Genomic DNA, 17,369 nt, shown 5'->3' on the forward strand with positions numbered 1-17,369 from the left:
AAAGAAAAGAAGAAAAGGACAAAAGGAGAAGATGTCCCCAAATACTGGAACAAACAAACGGCGGGTCGCTCCAAAATTTGATCAAAGTCCCGAGTTCCGCCAATCCCGTCTCACTCAATACCGCAGAAATAAACAGGTGCCTACAACTTGCGAGCATCAAGATTCGGATCGAAGTCTACAAGCAGAATCAGCTAAGACCCAAGATCAAGTTGCAAAGGAATTATAGATAGGGATCTTGTAACTAGCAATTGACACGCATAAGTAGTTAGTTCAATTTCAATTTTCCTTTGGTTGTAATAAGGCGATCAGTAAAGCAACAGTGGCAACAACAACAACAGTAACAGCAAGCATCGCAATCCTAGGGTAGTCCCAACTACCAAAGTTTCCCGAACTACATTGACCTGATTCCTGTTCAGCCCAGGATATGTAGGAAACCTCTGAAGCAAAGGTTCGGTCAAATCTTTTTCAAAAATGCTTCATACGGAGTACTTGGATGGGCAAAAAATCGCTCACTTTATCTTTGCACGAAAACCCTTCATGTATTCGGGCAAAGAGGAGCAGCTGTAAGCACGTGATTCTTGCCCTATGAAAGAATTACTCCCAAAAAATTCAAAATAAAACAATTTTCCTTGGTGTGACAAGGGGTGCTTTATTCAGGTGGTCGGATGAGTGTGAGACGAGCTTTCAGAAGCTCAAGACTGCCTTGACCACAGCTCTAGTGTTAGTTTTGCGATCAGCTTTAGGTTCATATACATTGTATTGTGATCTTTCTAGAGTTGATATTGGGTGTGTGTTGATGCAGGAGGGTAGAATGATTGCTTATGCTTCTCGTCAATTGAAGCCCCATGAGAAGAACTACCATGTTCATGATCTAGAGTTTGTTGTCATTGTTCACACATTGAAAATTTGGAGGCATTATTTGTATGGTGTGTATTGTGAGGTGTTTACTGATCATCATAGCCTCCAGCACTTGTTCAAGCAGAATGATCTCAATTTGAGGCAACGAAGATGGTTGGAGCTGCTAAAGGATTATGATATTACTATCTTGTACCATCCGGGGAAGGCTAATATAGTGGCCATTACTTTGAGTATGAAGGCGGTGAGTATGGGGAGTTTGGCGTATATTCCTGTTGGGAAGAGACCTCTTGCAGTTGATGTTCAGGCCTTGGCCAATCGGTTCGTGAGGTTGGATATTTTGGAGCCCAGTCGGGTATTGGCTTGTGTGATTTCTCGGTCTTCCTTATTTGATCGCATCAGAGAATGTCAGTATGATGATCCTCATTTGCATGTTCTTAAGGACAGAGTTCAGCACAATGATGCCTGAGATGTGACTATTGGTGATGATGGGGGTATCGAGGATGTAGGGTCGGATATGTGTGTCCAATGTAGATGGGCTTCAGGAGTTGATTCTAGAGGAGGCTCACAGCTCGCGGTATTCCATTCATCCTGGTGTCACGAAGATGTATCAGGATTTGAGACAACATTATTGGTAGAGAAGAATGAAGAAAGATATTGTGGGATTTGTAGCTCGCTGTCTCACCTGTCAGCAGATGAAATATGAGCATCAGAGACTAGGTGGCTTGCTTCAGCAGATAGATATTCCAGATGGAAGTGGGAGTGGATCACTATGGACTTTGTAGTTGGGCTCCCATGGACTTTGATGAAGTTCGATGCTATTTGGGTGATTGTGGATCGGCTGACCAAGTCCGCGCACTTCATTCCTGTGTGTACTACCTTTTCTTTAGAGCGGTTGGTAGAGATTTATATCCGAGAGATTGTTCGCTTGCATAGTGTCCCAGTTTCCATCATTTCAGATAGAGGTACTTAGTTTACTTCACAGTTTTGGAGGGTCGTGCAGTGAGAGTTGAGTACTCAGGTTGAGTTGAGCAAAGCTTTTCACCCTTAGATGGACGGGCAGTCCGAGCGCACTATTCAGATATTGGAGGACATGTTGTGTGCTTGTGTCATTGATTTTGGAGGGTCATGGGATTAGTTTCTACCGCTCGCAGAGTATGCTTATAACAACAGTTATCAGTCGAGTATTCAGATGACTCCATATAAGGCATTATATGGGAGACAGTGTGAATCTCTAGTTGGTTAGTTTGAGTCCGGTGAGGCTAGGTTGTTGGGTACAGACTTGGTGCAAGATGCTTTGGACAAGGTGAAGGTGATTCAGGAACAACTTTGTACAGCGCGGTCGAGACAAAAGAGTTATGCTGACAAGAAGGTCCGTGATGTGTCTTACATGGTTGAGGAGAAGTTTCTACTGAAGGTTTCACCTATGAAAGGTGTTATGAGATTTGGGAAGAAGGGTAAATTGAGTCCTCGGTTCATTGGGCCTTCTGAGGTGCTTCGGAGGATTAGATAGGTGGATTATGAGCTTTCTTTGCCACCCAACCTGTCGAGTGTGCATCCGGTATTTCATGTTTCTATGCTCCGGAAGTATGTTGGTGATCCGTCTCATGTTTTGGATTTTAGCATGGTCCAGTTGGACGGTGATTTGACTTATGATGTGGATCTAGTGGCTATTTTGGAGCATCAGGTTCGAAAGTTGAGATTAAAGGATATATCTTCAGTGAAAGTGCAGTGGAAAGGTCGGCCCGTAGAGGAGGCTACCTGGAAGACTGAGCAGGAGATGCGGAGTAGATATCCTCACCTATTTGAGACTTCATGTATGTTTCTTGACTTGTTCGAGGACGAACGTTTATTTAAGATGGGGAGGATATAATGACCCAGCCGGTCGTTTCATGGGTCACCACTTTGTTTCCTCCATTTCTGCTTCTTTATGTCTTGTTCAGTTGTATTATGTGGTATTGGGTTGGTTGGTTGGCGTTCGAAATGATTTTGTAGAGGAATGAGACACTTAGTCTCTTAAGTTGGCCATTTAGTTGGAAAAGTTAACCGGAAGTTGACTTGTGAGTCAATGCTCTCGAAATTTGGTTTTTATGGTACAGATAGCTTCGTGAGGTGATTTTGGACTTAGGAGCGTGATCGAAATGTAATTTGGTATGTGGTAGATTTAGGCTTGAATTGGCAAAATTGGAATTTTGACACTTTCCGGTTGGCAGTAGAGATTTTGATATAGGGGTCGGAATGAAATTCCGGAAATTGGAGTAGGTCCGTTGTGTTATTTGTGACGTGTGTGCAAAATTTCAGGTCATTCGGACAAGGTTTGATAGACTTTTTGATCGAAAGCGGAATTTGAAAGTTTTGAAACCTTAGGCTTGAATCCGAGGGTGTTTTAATGATTCGATGTTGTTTTGAGTGTTTCAAAGATTGATATAAGTTTGAATAGTATTATGTGACTTGTTCTTACTTTTAGTTGAGGTCCCGAGGGCCTCGAGATGATTTCAGATGGTTATCGGGAAGTTGGAATTCAGAGTTTGCAACTGAAGCTACTGAATTCCTGTCATAACCGCACCTGCGGATTAGGGACCACAACTGCGAGATCGCAGAAGTGTTGAAGCAGCTGCAGATGCGGCCATGAGCAAGAAGTCTAGAAGTCACAGGTGCGGAAGGTTGAACGCACCTGCGAGACCGCATGTGCGGAAAGTGAGGCGCAAGTGCGGTTCCAAGAACTTAAGTGAAAACCGCAGAAACGGTTGGTTTGACTGCAGAAGCGGTACTGCAGAAGCATGAAAAGGACCGCAGGTGTGAAATCCCTGGGTCAGAAATTATATAAGGTTCCCTTCGCGAATTTTTGCTAAGTTCTCCATTTTTGAAGACGGGAAGTGAGCTAGGGCAGTGATCTTTCAATGGAAATCGAAGGTCATCAGTTAGGTAAGACGCTTAAGCTTCATTACTTATGTTTATGACCATTTTTCCATTGTTTAATCATGGTATTAGTGGAAATTAGGGAAGAAAATTGAGGGATTAGGGCTTGAAATTGGAGACTTTGATTTGAGGATTTGAGGGGTCGTTTGTGGTCGGATTTTGATGTAATTGGTATATATGAACTCGTGAGAGTGTAAGGATCCTAGTTTTGTGATTTTTATCGAAATTCGAGACATGGGCCCGGGGTCGAGTTTGGCCAATTTCGGGATTCTTGATGTAATTTGATTATTTTGGCATGGGCTTCATTCTCTTAGCATATATTGATGATTCGACGTGAGTTGAGGCCGAGTCGAGAGGCAAGGGCGTCGCGGAGTAGTATTTCATCCGGTTTGAGATAAGTAACCATTGTAAATCTAGGCCTAAGGGTATGAAACCCCAAAATTTCGTACTATTTTGATAAATGAGGTGACGCACATGCTAGGCGATGGGTGTGTGGGCGTGCACCCGTAGGGATTGAGACTTGGTCCGTCCCGTGGTGACTGTATAGTTGCATATTTGATGTACCGTATATGATATCCTTGTGTTTTAGAAATGAATTTGTTAACTTGGGCTGAAAGTCATGTTTGGGGCCTTTGTGCCAAACTGTCTAGACCCTAAGGGGTATTTTACTACTTTCCTCATACTGTTTTAATTTGAAAGCATATCCTCTGTCATGCTTTACCTGTTACTGTTTAAATCCGGTTTCATTACCCTACTTCTTAATATATGAAAAATGTTTGGGCTGAGTGATTTTCACTTAGATGCCCGAGTGGCTGTGAGATTAATGACTGAGAGAGGTTGAGGACCTAATGGTGAGGATTATATATATATATATATATATATATATATATATATATATATATATATATATATAGGATATGGGCGCTCCGCAACGATATTATATGTATATGGCTCGGGCTGCACGCCGCAGCGATATGTATATGGATTGGGCTGCACGCCGCAGCGATATAGAGCTTGGGTTGTAGGAGCCCCTCGGAGTCTGCATACCCCCAGTGAGTGCAGTCGACTATATATGATGGATCGGGCTGCACGTCACAACGATTATTATTATGAGATTCCCATTGAGTTAGAGTGGTGAGTGTGAGTACTAATTGCCGAGAGCTGAGTCACGAGTGACTGAGAGGCTTGCCCGAGAGGCTGTACTTATGAGTGGTACCTTTCCCGAGGGGCTTGTTTATGACATTCTTGCTGCTTTCACTCTTCATTTATACTGCGCCTCTGTTGAAAAATGTTCAATAAATGTTGTCAAAGGATTTTTAATTGAAATTGGAGTTTTACGAGATAACTGGCTTTGAATTGCAGATTTTGACTTGATATATGTGTTGAGATTTCTTATATGATTTTAAATGCTCGTCACTGCACTCAGACTTTATTTACTTTAGTTACTTACTGAGTTGGCATACTCACGTTACTCCTTGCACCTTGTGTGCAGATCCAGGTGCCCGAGCATCAGAATGAGAGCTTCCAGCACTCTCAGAATCTTATCCGAAATCGCAAGGTAGCTGCACGGCATTCGCAGCCCTGCCTTCCTCCTTCCTATCTTAATACTTTGTATTTTCAGACTCATTATGTATTATTCAGACAATATTGGGTTGTACTTAAAGGCTCATGACTAGTGACACCAGATTCAGGTTGTGTTATGTATTTTCGTACTGGTTTCCGCATATTTTTGTTAATTTATATATTGCATATGAGAGATTTGAGACTTAATCTATTTTAGAAAAAAAGTTATAAAAAGAATTCGACGTGGTAAGTGTTGGATTGACTTGCCTAGTACTGTGATAGGCGCCATCACGACTGGGGTATTTAGGGTCGTGACAATTAAATGCTTGGGATGAAAACTCAGCAGCATTATCAAGTCTAATAGACTTAATTGGATTATCGGGGAATTGCGCCCGTAATCGAATTATTTGTGCCATTAATTTTGCAAACGCGAGGTTGCGAGATGACAATAGGTACACATGAGACCATATAGAAGATGCATCTATTAAGACCATAAAATATCTAAACGACCCACTAGGTGGGTAAATAGGTCCACAAACGTCCCATTGTATACGTTCCAAAAACGCATGGGACTTAATTCCAACCTTTGTTGGTGGTGATCTAATAATTAACTTGCCTTGATAACAAGAAGTGCAAGAAAATTCATTATTTAAAAGAATCTTTAAATTCTTTAATGGATGCCCATTTGAGATTTCTATAATTCGTCTCATCATAATTGATCTAGGGTGCCCCAATCAATCATGTCAAAGTACAAAAGTATTGGAATCAATAACCTTTTGGTTTACAATAGAATGTGCCTCAATTGCACTAATTCTTGTCCAATACAGGCCACAAGATAAAGATGAGAACTTCTCAATAACCCCTCTTTTGGCTAGAGACATTCTTGGTAATGATGAGATATTCAAGATTATTCTTATCTATTATCTCAATATGATATTCATTTTGGCGGATATCTTTAAAACTCAACAAGTTCCTCTTGGACTTGGAGGAGAACATTGCATTCTCTATGATAAGTATTGTCCCATTAGGAAGAGTTATAGTAGCTCTTCTATAGCCTTCAATTAATTTACTGCTACCAGAAATTATAGTAACATTTGCCTTACACATACTTAAATAAGAGAAATATTTCTTTTCTTTGAATATTGTATGTGTCGTACATGAATCAACTAAACAAATATTTTTACAATTGAACTTTAATTTGATCCAAGTTTATTTTGTGAGATATCCATATTTGCTTCCCATTGTTTGACATACAAAAGAAATATATGAATAAATATTAGTATTTTCAGAGATAAAGGAAAAGAAACAAAGTTAAATTATTGATTCAATAATGACATTACTGCAATTTCGAGAGAATTCTAATACAAATAATTACGTAGCTAAAAATAATATAATTATAAGTACACAACACACATGATTAATACAATTACAATAAATTTATTTACATGTATAAGTTATTTACTTTGTATTTTATAAAAAAATAAACGATTTCTTAGTATCAACACTAATTACATTAAACAATTGTAAATTCATATTAAGCTGGTTATACCATCACAATATCGTAAAATAAACAACAATAAAAAAATAACTATAATAATTTAAGTTATCAAGTGTGCAAACGAAACATGCTTACAGCTAAAAATTGATGATAACAACTGGACTATAATTCTTACCTTTAAAAATAAGTTAGTCATATATTCACATACAAACAAAGTTTACAAAGTCATTGATGGTTTACAATACATACAGTAACAGTCTTATTATCATATTCACACGCTAGAATAAGTTCTGTGCGTTACGTATATATGCATGAATGCACAAGATATGTATACTAACGTGTTACTACTACCACCAGCAACCAAAGTGTTCCAATATTTTTAACGAGCAAGCGTTGTTTAAAACGAAACCAGAAGACTAAATAAACTGAAACATTGTTTAAAACGATTACTAGAAATATATTTAATCGAAATGAACTAACACAATTTCATAGAACAAATAAAGCTAATGATTACTACTCATGTAAAAGAACTATGATTACATGATGTTTATTCACTAACTACTACAAATAGACAAAAATAAAATTTAAACTACTCAATCATCTTTAACCTCGGATCTATCACTGATCAAGTGGTCTATTTTCCCATCAGGGTGCTCAAAGAATTCTGCCATATCCAAGTGGGTGATGTCAAAATCATTGCCAGAGACAAAATTGGTTTCAGGGCCTTTATTCTTTAGAGATGCTTAATAAAGCTCAACCAAATGTTTTGGTGTACGACAAATATTTGACCAATGCCCTTTTCCACCGTAACGATATCATTCAGTTTTTGAACCATTTGCCTTTGGCTTCTCATCTTTCCCTTTCCACTTTTGGTTTTCTTTGGGGGGTGATTAACACCAGGAAAATTACTTCCTTGTCTATGGCCAAGGCCACGACCACGAATAGGGCCACGGCCTTTTCCACGCTCAGCATAATGGAAATACACCTCATCCACTTCTGGCAATGGTGTAGACCCAATGGGTCAATTTTCGTGATTTCTCATGAGCAAGTCGTTGTTTCGTTCAGCCACAAGGAGAAGAGAAATCAACTCAAAGTACTTCTTGAAACCTTTCTCTCTGTACTGCTATTGTAGGACCATATTGGAGGCATGAAACGTTATAAACGTTTTTTCAAGCATATCATAGTCAGTGATAGTATCTCTATAGAGTTTCAATTTAGAAGTAATTCTGAACATCGTAGAATTATATTCAGAAATAGACTTAAAGTCTTGGAGCTTCAGATGAGCCCAATCATATTGTGCTTGTGGAAGAGTGACCAATTTTAAGTTGTCATATCTTTCCTTTAAGCCATTCCACAAAACAAGTGGATCTTTGACTATGAGATATTCTATTTTCAACCCTTCATCAAGGTGATGTCGCAAGAAAATCAAGGCCTTAGTACAGTCTTGGGTGGATGCTTTATTTTTGTCTTTAATGGCGTCTCCAAGATACATTACATCTAAATGGATTTCAGCATCCAACACCCATGTCATATAGTTCTTGCCCGAAATTTCAAGGGCAACAAACTTTCTTTTCATAATATCAGTCATAATTAAAAGTGGAGAAAAGTTATACCTTAGTCTTCTCAAGAGCTTCTTGAGACGGTAGAGTCTCGTGCTGATAACGTGTGATGAAAACAATAAAAGAAGAAGAACAATATTGCAGAGAAAGAGAGTAATTCTTAATGAATTTTGGGATAATTTACAATGGGGTAAGACCCCCTATTTATTAGGGGAAAAATGACTTAGTCACAAAGTAAAACTCTCTAAAAGATAGACATTCACTCTAATTACAATTCTATTCGTAACAATATAAAACTTTTTATGATCCTCTTTGTCACGACCCAGATTTTTCACCATCGGGAGTCGTGATGGCGCATACTAGTAAAAGCTAGGCAAGCCAATCATTTCAAATACTTACCTTTTTCATTTTTAGTCCTTTAACAATTAGGAATTAACATTACATAAATAGCGAAATTAAAGCGAAAGAACGAAATGTAACAATTTAAATATTACCGATACAAATCCTTAAACATAAATTATCCAAAACTGGTGTCACAATTTCACAGACTGTTTAGAGTAATACAAATAAGGGTCTGAAGGATAAATACAAAGTTGTTTCTGAAATACATAAAAGGAACAAAATGGGAAGATAGAAGGAGACGGCAAGGCCTGCGGACGCCTGCAGGACTATCTCGGGTCGCATGATAGAGTGAAGCAGCAATCTCACTGAGGTCCAAAAGCTGCAGCACCGGGATCTGCACACTGTGCAGAGTGTAGTATCATCACAACCAACCCCATATGTTGGTAAGTGCCTAGCCTAACCTCGGCGAAGTAGTGACGAGGCTAGGACAAAACTACCAAATAAACTTGTGCAGTTAAATCATATACAACTGAAAATAAAGGCAGAAATGTACAGTTAAGAATAGGAGGGGGAAACATGCTGCGGAGAACATCAAGTAATAACAGAGAAACAACAGATAAATATAAGGAACACCAAAGTTCAATTATCAACAAGGATCAGAAATCAAAGACAAGTGCACGACATCACCCTTCACGCTTTTACTCTCGTCCTCACCATAAGAATCAATATAATCGGCACGACATCACCCTTCGTGCTTTTACCTCACATAATCATGGCACGGAATTATCCTTCGTGCATTATCACTCATATTATGGCACGACATTGTACATCGTGCAGCACGACATCACCTTTCGTGCTTTTACCTCACAATATTGGCATGTCATCACCCTTCGTACATCAACACTCTCAAAAATCACACGGCATCACCCTTCGTGCTTTATACTCTTTCTCACCCAAACAACAATCACAAAGCAATTTGGGCAAGGGAATCAATAATATTTCAATAAAATTCCGTCAAGGGAACAATGTCATAACAACAATATCCCGACAAGGGAAACAATATCATGAATAATAACATCCCGGTAAGGGAGATAATATCAAAAGCAATAACATCCCGGCAAGGGAGACAATATCATAAACCTCTTCTCTTTTGCACATTTACTTCACAACACAATTCTCAACTTGAGTCAACGCTCTACAATGTCCAATTACCAATAATACCTCCACAAGCCTTGTTCAACAATAGAAATCATCTCATAAAGCATGAACAATACGAAACAGAGTCACATTAATCATAGTATAAGACTAACGGCATGCTTGACACCAACGTATAGATACTCGTCACCATGCCTATACATCGTACTCAACAATTAACACATATCAAATAAGATACAACTCCTAATCCCTCAAGCTAAGGTTAGGCCAAACACTTACCTCGATGCCACAAATACAATTAAAGCCCCAACTACCGATTTACCTCTTGTTTCCACCACCAATTCGCTTGTATCTAGCCACAATTTACTTAACGATATCAATGAATGCTAAATGAATCAATTCCAATGCATGAAAATAGGTTTTATAAAGATTTTTCCAAAAAGTCAAAAATCGACTCCGGACCCACATGGTCAAAACCCGAGGGTCGAACCAAAACCCGATTACCTATTTACCCACGAACCCAAATATATAATTTGTTTTGAATCAGACCTCAAATCAAGGTCCAAATCCCCAAAAATTGAAAATCCTAAGTTCTACCCAAAACACCCACTTTCCCCAATGAAAATCCTTGATTTTCAGTTGAAATCATGTGAAAAGATGTTAGAGATTAAAGAAAATGAGTTAGAAATGACTTACAATCGATTTGGAGAAGAACGTTTCTTTAGGAAATCGCCCAAGAGAGTTTAGGTTTTGAGAAAGTTTGAAAAATGAAGAATTTTCGTCTAAGTTATGATTTACACAGGCGCAGATATCACATTTGCAATGAGATGTTCGCAAATGCGAATTCGCAATTGCGGCCAAAGCTTCGCAATTGCGAAGGATGACCTATGTCTGTTTTCTTCGCAAATGCGAACAATGTTCGCAATTGCGGTGCCTGTCAAGGTCGCATTTGCGACATAAGCTTCGCAAATGCGAATGTTCCCTATCCAGCCCAGTCTTCGCAAATGCGATGGGCTTTCGCAAATGCGAGCCAGGCAATTGCGAAGCGTGCAGATCTGCAATATACCAGTAGTTTTCCTAAGTCAAATTTCACTCCGTGGCCTATCCAAAACTTACCCGAGCCCTTGGGGCTCCAAACCAAACATGCACCCTAACCTAAAAACACCACGGGCTTGCTCGTGTAATCAAATCATCAAAATAACATCAACAACTATGAATTAAACCTCAAATTCATGAAATCACTAAAGAACACCAAAATTTCCAATTTCTCAACTTTAAGTCCGTTTTATACCAAACCAATTCCGATCTTTACCAAACTTTATAGATTCAACCTAATTATTGTTTCAAACTTGTACCGGGCTCCAAAACTCTTATACTTTCCAGAAAATAATTTTCTTTAAAAATTCATTTCTCGGACTTGGGACCTCGGAATTCGATTCCAGGTATATGCCCAAGTCCCAAATTTTACTACGGACCCTACGAGACCGTCGTATCACGGGTTCGGGTCCGTTTACCAAGAATGTTGACCAAAGTCAACTTTATTCAATTTTAAAAGCCAATTTCCTTATTTTACTTAGTTTTCACACAAAAATTTTCCGGAAACGCGCCTGGACTGTGCACACAAATCGAGGTGAGACAAGAAAATTTTTTTAAGGCCTCGGAATACAGAATCGACTTGTAAAACAAGTGATGACCTTTTGGGTCATCACACTCTTATCTAAAATTTTTTGTTTTATTTATTTTTGTCCCTTTTCCCCTACCGAACATGCTAGACTTCATTTAATTCTCCATAGTATACAATGTGTGTTAAAGTCGGTGTTTTAAAAGGCTTTATTGGAATTCGCTTCGGGGCTCATTCCGTGGTGGAACACTATCAAAATGTCTTGAGGCTCACGAATGGAGCTTACTTCTGTGACACTTACGTCTCAAACGCCCGACTGTATGCCTGAAACATGTCTAGTGCTTACGGCTCGGGGCTCGCCTAATAGTTCCTAACGCAAATCATACGTCAAATTCTCTAATTAATACTACTGACCCTCAAATTTTTTAATAAATGAATAATTAATGTTCTATTCATGTATAGAAATATGAAAATTGAGAGTAACTCAAAATAATGAACTATAGTATTGCATATTTACTAATTGAGAACATCGTGAGGGTGAACATCATTTGAATATCCGAAATTACATCTTCATTTAATTGGTCTTCATATCTTAGTTCAACGTCTCTCAAAATTATCAAACTTTTATTATTTTTCTATTTAAAAATAATGTTATATTCTCATAAGGAATAGTATTTTAAACTACGGTATTGGTAAAATTTATTAATTATTAAATTTTAGAGAGATAAATTGTGTAGTTTGATTAATAGTTTTTAAAATATTATGTTTTTTTAATCATTTTAAAATAAGACGTTATAGTTGACTTTTATCTCATAGTAACTCTAAAAATATTTTACGAGTTTTTAATTACTTTTATTTTCTCAAATCTTTAATGTACTTAATATATAATATAGTTATTATGCTATTTTATTAATTTATTAATTAAAAAAATTAAAGATCAATGGGGCTTACGCTCTGTGTCTTGGGGCTTACGCTTCGCCCTGTATTAAGAAAAACGTTCTGCCTCACGCCCATACCCTTTAAAACATTGCTTGAAGTTATATACATATGTGCAATTATATACAATATATTTATTTATGGCATTAGCTTATACTGATTAGCAAGATATTCAATATTTTTGGTGCCATGGTAATTTTTTATGAAAATTTGACGCTAAATTAACAAAATAAGTGGTAAAACTATAGCTATATGCTCAATTTTTTCGAATGAGGTCAAATATGTGTGTGTACATATATTTCTATCTTGTACTATATATCTACTAGTATATAGAATTTGGTCGACCAAGGGCAAAATTGCCATTTTATTTTATTTTTCCTATTTCTATTTCTATCAAGGGCAAATCTCTTATTTAGTTCCCCAAAGTAATAATAATGTGGTTCTAACACATACCGACACAATTTTTCTCTTATGAGAATAAGAAACCCTCGGTTGTTTCATTTGATTTCTCTTCGTGGTCTTTCAAGTTCAGGTAATCTTTTCTCTCAATTTTTGCTTTAATCTTCTTCCAATTCTTTTCAAATTTCTCAATTTCTTGGCTGAAATTCATTGTTGTTTTTCTTCTATGTTCTTGTTCATCTGTTCATCTCCTTCCTTTTGTTTCTCTCTTTCATTATTAAAATAAAATGTTTCTTTTGCATAATCTCTTTATTTTTCTTCAGATTTTCAAAGACTACTTTTTTTCCAGTTCTTTACATCTCTCGGCTGGGCTGTTCTAATTTCAGGTATGAGTTGTCTCAGTTTTTGCCCACTTCTAATTTCTCTTCATACTTCCAAATTTCATTGCTGGAATTCGTGGCTGATGTCTTTAATAGAGAAAGAGGTAGAGTTTCGGAAGCTTTGCTATACGTAAAATGTAGTTGGGATATTGGGGTAGAAACGATGAACAAAAAGATTATAGTAGTAATTTCTACAGACGATGATAAATCGTGATAGGTAATCTAGGCACCATGTTGGTTCTATTATCTTTTAAATGACTTGTGTCTCCACCCTTTTCTATACTGATTAACATGGCAAGTTATGTTTATTCAAGGGACCATTCCTTTTTTTTTTCTTTGGTTGCTCAATGCTGGTAATTGGTTTGTTATAAAGCTTTTGATAGTTCGTCTTCTTACGTACTTCCTAGATAAATGAATAGTATAGCCTTGAGGAATACAATGCTCTTCCCTCATATGTATCTCTAATTCATTTTTTAAAAGAAAAAACAGTATTAGATATGCATTTGGAAGGAAGAGAATTTGTTCTTCCAGATGTATTTCTAAGGGGATTTGCCATTTTGAATTATCGCTCTCAGTTACTTTGAATTCTACTTGAGCTTGCATTACTCCTTGGGACTAGCATCTTATGTTTATTAGTACATAGATTTGCTACTACTTTAGAATGTAATTTGCATTAAAGATTAAAAGGTGACGATTGTTCTCTAATCTATAACTGATTTAACATTTTTTAGCTCCTCATAGTTGAGGGCGCTAAAATATTCCATATTAAAGCTCCTGAGTTATGCTTGTCAAAATCTTGTACCGGATGGAAATGCTTTGACCATTAGTGGTAAAAAGCCTTTTGTATTTGTTCATACAAGCCTTGTGAGCTGTTAACTCAAAAGAACTTGCTGGTCTGGATTATGTCCTTAAGTTAGACGAACTTTCAAATGTACTGTTTGTGTTGCTATCTGCTCCTTGGGGTTCTGATATGCATTATTAAAGAGACGATGGATATCTATTGATGGGCTCCCAGACCTCATTAGTGGGATTATACTGGGTGGTTGTTGTTGTAGTATTACAAATGATTATATCCATTATCAGTTAGAATATCTACTCACGGGCTGGATTTAGAATTATACGTAGGAAAAACAAAGGAAATGTACACAACAGTGTCATTAATAAAGTCTCGATAAGCTGATGATGTGGCATGCGTAGCTAAATCCATGATTCAACACGCCGCTCCTGCCCATCACGGTCAAATGCTGTATAAAAAGGCAAAAGAGGTGTTTTCAGTAAATTGTTACTTACTAACAACAAAAAGTATTCACCTTAGAGATAGAGAAATTTAAGGTTGAAATGTATCAAACTACAAATTCAGCAAAAAGCACAAAAAGATAGAAATATACAAAACAACTAATTATATTGAGTCTGTTATACAAGTAGATGAGTTTGAATCTCAATTTGTGTTAGTTTAGTCAAATTATGACTTAGCACAAAAAACATATAATATTGGATCCGAGACTCTTTCTTCACATAAACAGGTCCATAAGACAGCTTTGTCTAAGGACAGCATGTCAAAGTATATTAGCTTTACTATAGAAGCTTTTTTCCTTCATTCGACCAAGTACAATTTAGTTTCCCTTTTTACTGTAGCATGCTAGCAATATACATCACTTAAATAATCCAATACATATGAATAATAGCAGAATAAAACAGTCTAGCACTTTTGAAAAGCTAACCAAAGCTTGTTTTCAATTTCTATCCCTCTTAACGTGACTAACTACATTTAATCATCTGTATAGAGAAAATATTTATCCAAAAAAATGTATAAACATGAATGTAAAGATTCATAAATGACATGCTTTTATTATGGTTTCCAAAATTTTTCATCATGCATCAATGCACGTTTTCTATCAAACTTCCAATACCAGGTCCTATGAAATAAGAGTTGATAGGACTGCTTCTACAGACGATGATAAATCGTGACAGGTAATCTAGGCACCATGTTGGTTCTATTATCTTTTAAATGACTTGTGTCTCCACCCTTTTATATACTGATTAACATGCCAAGTTATGTTTATTCAAGGGACTATTCCTTTTTTTTTCTTTGGTTGCTCATATGCTGGTAATTGGTTTGTTATAAAGCTTTTGATAGTTCGGCTTCTTACGTTCTTCCTAGATAAATGAATAGTATAGCCTTGAGGAATACAATGCTCTTCCCTCATATGTATCTCTAATTCATTTTTTAAAAGAAAAAACAGTATTAGATATGCATTTGGAAGGAAGAGAATTTGTTCTTCCAGATGTATTTCTAAGGGGATTTGCCATTTTGAATTATCGCTCTCAGTTACTTTGAATTCTACTTGAGCTTGCATTACTCCTTGGGACTAGCATCTTATGTTTATTAGTACATAGATTTGCTACTACTTTACAATGTAATTTGCATTAAAGATTAAAAGGTGACGATTGTTCTCTAATCTATAACTGATTTAACATTTTTTAGCTCCTCATAGTTGAGGGCGCTAAAATATTCCATATTAAAGCTCCTGAGTTATGCTTGTCAAAATCTTGTACCAGATGCAAATGCTTTGACCATTAGTGGTAAAAAGCCTTTTGTATTTGTTCATACAAGCCTTGTGAGCCATTAACTCAAAAGAACTTGCTGGTCTTGATTATGTCCTTAAGTTAGACGAACTTTCAAATGTACTGTTTGTGTTACTATCTGCTCCTTGGGGTTCTGATATGCATTATTAAAGAGACGATGGATATCTATTGACGTACTGCAAAAGAATCTAAGGGCTCATATATTTTTTTGGTATATGTTTGATTTGAATGCCGCCCTGTTATTACGAACATTCTGTGTTACATGGCAGAAAAACAGAGAGGTAGACATAACTGAAATAGAAAATCAAATCGTATCTACAGGTAACATCTTTTAGCCATGTCAGAAATCCAAGACTCATGGTCAGTGGGTTTTTGGATCAACTCCAGCAGGTTTTCTCAAGTTTCTACTTTTGATATGATATGTCTCATCCTTAAATTATTGTACAATGACTTCAGGATGTAGCTTCTCCAGGATAGTCTGGATAAACAAGCATGCAAGGAATAGTATTGCTTCTTTTGTTTCTATATGTTATAGAAGGGAGCAAATTTTTCTATGCTTGAATTCACATGTTATGAAATTGCTTCTTTTGTTTCTATATGTTAAATTGGCTATTTAGTGATGGGACCGTGCTTCACTTCTGTGCCTGTATATTACTAGGCTTTCTCTTCAAGGATTTATTGTTATTTACACGTCTCACTTATACATCTCAGGTAGATGTGTTAAAATTTAACACACTGGCGCATGTCTCGATCCTAATTTTGTTGGAGTAATTTGAAAATGGAACTCTTTTGGAGAAGGCACGTATGAACAAGCTGAGACAAATGTCATTTGTACGGTTATCTTAGGGAATGTGATTTGAAGATGTGAGCAAAATTCACTGTTCTTAAATTCACAGATTGTGAAATTGTATTATATATTCGGATGTAATATGTAGTCTTCTATGTCATACTCTAAAAATTAGAACTGTGCTTATGTGTGTGGAATTACGGTTGTTCTAAAACATTTATTGCTGTTTAGACTTGGATTTCAATATGTCTTAGTTGGATGCAACTAAAGGCTAACAGAAATTGTTGGGCCCATGCTTTGCACGGGCAAGAGTCATCTAGTACAATATATATAGGCCAAATACATAGACAACCTATTAAATTTGGTCCAATTTTTTATTTTGGCACTTTTAACTTAGCCTTGTTCCATTTTGGCCTTCCAACCCCATTTCTTTTGTTCCACGGGAGCGGGGCAGAAAAAACGAAAATAATAATAATTTGAAATTACAAAAAAAAAAAGTAATACTTTTTTTTGCGCGGGGGGGGGTTAGTGGGGGTTAATAGCTGGGTATTTGTTCGTGCTGAAGTTTTACTTGGGAGAAATTTTTTTGTGTCAAAGTGGAACAAAAGAAATGAGGTTCGAGGGCCAAAATGGAATAAGGCTGAGTTAAAGTGTCAAAATGAAAAATTGAGCCAAGTTTAATGGTCCGTATATGTATTTGGCCATATATATATATATATCGCAGTTTAATGAATTATCCTCCCGTATGAGCATATGTATATATATAACA

The 17,369-nt window shown here is 36.9% G+C and overlaps 1 long non-coding RNA gene across 1 annotated transcript; it reads left to right on the forward strand.

Annotated features, from left to right (window-relative positions):
- Positions 1–12,875: 12,875 nt before the first annotated feature.
- Positions 12,876–16,838, forward strand: LOC104224373 (uncharacterized). Its single transcript, XR_011405745.1, has 3 exons — positions 12,876–12,980; positions 13,171–13,233; positions 16,525–16,838. It is a non-coding gene; the product is annotated as an uncharacterized lncRNA (long non-coding RNA).
- The last annotated feature ends 531 nt before the right edge of the window (positions 16,839–17,369 follow it).

Source organism: Nicotiana sylvestris, chromosome 1, assembly GCF_000393655.2.
Source record: "Nicotiana sylvestris chromosome 1, ASM39365v2, whole genome shotgun sequence".
Classification (NCBI taxonomy): Eukaryota; Viridiplantae; Streptophyta; class Magnoliopsida; order Solanales; family Solanaceae; genus Nicotiana; species Nicotiana sylvestris.